This window comes from Equus przewalskii, chromosome 16 (assembly GCF_037783145.1).
Source record: "Equus przewalskii isolate Varuska chromosome 16, EquPr2, whole genome shotgun sequence".
Lineage (NCBI taxonomy): Eukaryota > Metazoa > Chordata > Mammalia > Perissodactyla > Equidae > Equus > Equus przewalskii.
The window spans coordinates 20,799,335-20,803,605 of record NC_091846.1 but is presented as its reverse complement, the minus strand read 5'-3'; positions in this window follow the sequence as shown (position 1 = coordinate 20,803,605).

Below are 4,271 nucleotides of genomic sequence, written 5' to 3'. Positions count from 1 at the left end.
GCACCCTCTGGTTCCCGAGGGAGGGCAGCGTGCAAAGCCTTGGAGGCTCTCGCGAAAGGGTGGCCTTTCCGCAGAGCTTGGCTCCTGGGCTCCCGGTCGTGATGTTTCATTCTCTCAGGCACTGCCCACTCCGCTGCTCCAGCGTCTGGTGGATATCATGGAGAGCCTCCAGAAAACTACCTCCTGAAGTAGTTTTTCAGACCATGAACAGTACCGTGCATAAAACTGGAGGTAGGATGAAGCCACAAGACAAACGAAAGGGTGGGGGTGGGGAGAACTCTATGCACCAGAGCGTTTGCACAGCCATCCTCATGCAGGGGTTAATAATCACGGGTTAATACGTTTCAAGAGAAAGACACAATTCAGTGGAGCACTCCCCCTCCCACTGCTGAAAGTCTAGCAATGCCAGATACACTCCAGGGCTTACAGTTTTGGGTGCTGCGGGGCTGCTGGCTGGGATCCCAAGTGCTTGCTTTGAGACAGAGCGAAGAAACAGGAACTTCGGGGAGCTGCTCACGGAACCTCCCACGGGGGATGGAGTTTCTCCCATAGAAGCCTTGCTGTCGGATTCTCAGGCCTGTGAACAGAAATTCTAGTTTTTGAGTAATTTAAGTGGTAACTGGAAGTTCACTGAGAGCTGCACTGAAGGCTAACTTTTCCCTCTAGTGTAATTATTCAAGAGCAACCGTTTGGTGGCAAAAGAAGTATAAAGGGCAGACGTTGCCTCTTATTCCTGGCAGAGAGAGAAGGCTGGGGCTGCAGTGTGGTTGGAGCACATCAGTCTACAGCCTGTTTTCAAAGCTTGGGAAAAGTGAGCTGGTTGATAGGCTCAGCTGGAGTTTGGGTCACGGGGGAGCCATTGTGGACAACTATTTACTGTCTAGTCAAGAATATGTTTTCAGGTCATTTGTTCAGCTTTGTGGGTCCCCTTTGGGGCATGGGCTACTTTAAAAGCTTATAGGAAAGTCCATTTGCCCTTAAAGACTGTCATCTTCCTTTTTTTTTTTTTTATAAGGTAGCATAGATTTTGGTGCCAGACAGATGTGGATCTGTAAGTCTGGACATTGCCACTTATTAGTCACATGAAAGTGGACATATTCGTTAAACTCCCACAGACTTAGTTACCTTACCCTAACCGTGGGACTGCTGGCCTTGCTTCAACAGAAATTGGATGTGTTGGGATTTTGGTGACTCCTATTTGTGTATATATGCTTTTCAGAACATTTTTATAAAATGCACAAAATCAAGTTTACTCTTTGTCCCTTTCTCATCTCTGCTTGCACGCAGAGAAGTGAAGTTCAAGGGTGGGAATGTATAGTAGGTCAGCAAGGACCCTCAATGTGTGCCATGGGGCTGGGGAAAGCTGCCACCCTAGAGAACCTTGCCTATTGGGAATCCATACTCTGGGCTTGTCTTAGAGACATTGTCCACAGATAATGATCATAATGATGAGGATTATTTTAGGCTGGTTACTTTTAAAACTGCAGATGAGAAGCAGGCTCTGAGGACTGGAATTTGCTTGCCCTTTGAGAGACATTTGCATTTGTAAAGGAAATCTCCATCTGTTGGGATTGGCCTTATCTCTGGAAACTCTTAATGGGGAAGGCAAGAACTTAAGTTGTTTACTGTCTGGCAACCTCATGTAACTAACCCCGCCCCCCCCCCCCCCCCCCGCCCCCCAGCCACCAACATCTTCCTTTGTCTTTAGCTGAAGGTAATATTTAAGCAGTGGCTTCTGCCATTTACTTAATCCGGTTTGATTCTTATCTAAAAGTTATAGGATCGCCCAATAACCAGAACCTACTGGCACTGATGTCATTTTAACAACTCTTTTTACATATTCTTTCCTTTGTCTTATAAAGAGATAATTCACATACCTATGCCTTAAATTTAGCCTTACTCTCCACCCACGTTTGCAGCAGCAGCAGCAGCTCCCCATGCCAGCAGCATCTCTGACTGCCTGTGGGTCCCCACGCAGCAACTCTGACTGCCCATGGGTCCTGTCCCCATGCTATTCCACACTATTCTCTAAATAAAAGAGCACTACTCCCAGATCTTGAGAGTGCAAGAAATCTTTCTTTCGACTCCTTGTCTCACCGACCCTGCATGAATAACACCTAGAAAGTAGTAAAGCAATCAGAGATAAATGTCAATTTGGTTTGACAGTGTAAAAGTAGTACTTGTGACCATCAGTTCTACAAATCACCAGCTCGAGCAATGTTCAATGCCAGCTTGCAGTGAATGGATCCTTGCCATGCAGAGCCAAAGGCTCCTTCATTCATTAGATATTCGCTGAGTCATTGCTGGGAGCCAGGCATAGCTCTCAGTGCTGAGGATGTGTTAGCAAAGACAACAAAGTGCCAACCTCAGCGAGCACAACTCCGGTCAGACAAACAAATCAAGAAACAAAAATGTGACATAAAATTATGTATGACAAAATATTTGAAAAATCAAGCAGGGAAAGAGGATAGAGCCTTTTTTCAATAGAGAGATCAGGAAAGACCTCTCTGAGAAGATGATGTTTGATCAGAGATCTGGATCAAGTGAGGGAATGAGCCACAGGGATATCGGGGGAAGTACCTCATTAGCCATAAACCAGGATTGTCCCAGTGATGAGGAAAACTGCAGATGAGAAGCAGGCTCTGAGGACTGGAATTTGCTTGCCCTTTGAGAGACATTTGCATTTGTGAAGGAAGGGAGATGACCTTGTCTCTAGAAACTCTAATGGGGAAGGCAAGAACTTAAGTTGGTTACTGTCTGGCAATCTCATGTAACTGATTTAGGGTGGTGGCTTCTGACCTTTACTTAATCCAATTTGATTCTTATCTAAAAGTCATGGGATCACCCAATAACCAGACCCCACCTGCACTGATACAATTTTAACTTTTTTTCGTATTCTTTCCTTTGTCTTGTAAAGAGATAACTCATATACCCGTGCTTTATAAAATTAGCCCTAACCCTCAACTCAGGGCAGCAGCAGCTCTGACTGCCCATGGGTCTTGTCCCCATGCTATTCCACACTATTCTCTAAATAAAAGAGCACTACTGCCAGATCTTGAGAGTCCAAGAAATCTTTCTTTCGACTCCTCGGCTCACCGACCCCGCATCACCAGGAAAACAGACCTATAATTACTCCATAGGTCCCGGTGAGGCCTTTGGATTTTATTCTAAGTGTGAAGAGAAGCCATCGGGGAGAGCTATGATCTGATTTTTGTTTTAAAAAGATCACTCTGGCTGCTGTATGGAAGGTAGACCGTTGGAAGGCAAGAGTGGAAGCACAGACCAGTTAGGAGGCCATTGTGAAAGCCCGGATGGGAGATGACAGCTGGTCTTTAAATGGGATTGGCTTACATCCTTTTTATTTGACTCCACACTGAACTCATCCTGGGTGCTCAGTCCTCTTGGTCATTCCTGAGGCATAGTCATTTTCTCTTGGTATTAAAGGAAATCAGAGGGATTACTGATTCTCATCATCTTCCCTTCCAGGATGGTGCCGGGTGAGTGGATGTATGCAGATGCTCCCTGCAGTGTTTCAGTGTCCTCCCACCTTTGCCCTCCCCAAGGAGAGTGGAGGTATCCCTCTTCTTTCTCTTCATTTTTCATAATTTTTTGGTTCCAGAACTGAATGTCCTCTCCTGAATTCAGTTCTGAATTATGGACTGAATGTCCATAAGGAGAGTGGAGGTATCCTTCTTGCGCTTCATTTTTCATAGTCTTTTGGTTCCAGAACTGACTGTCCTCTCCTGCTTTTCACTTTCCATCTGCGAATCAAAAATTTGCATTAGTCTTCCAAAGTAATTTTGAGCACGCACCAATTGCATCCATAAACAGTCCCATCAGGGACATTCTGAATTTCATTGGAGTTGGTTCAAAGGTCATGATATATGAATTTGGAATTGTCTTTCAGTAGTCCTTGGAAAAGTTTTATTGGGTACATGGTGGACCTGAGAAAATGTGTTGGAACTTGTACTTTATGTAACTCTGATATCTTCATTGCCAGAATGCTTGGGACTCTTACTCGTGACTTCATTTCTCCTGAGTGTGGGTTTGATGCATCTGGTTGCTTGGCTGTTTTCAGAAAGTAGGAGTAATAGTCACATTAATGTATCATCTTTTCCGTGATTAGAAAAGAAACCTGAGAATGCTTTCCTAGCAAATATGTAGACACAGTTTCCTTTGACACCTGTTCTCTCAAGTCATGAGATGTTTGAAAATAAGCACACAAGATCCTGTGTCTGATCCAGTCTTTTGAATACCTACTAGGGCAACAT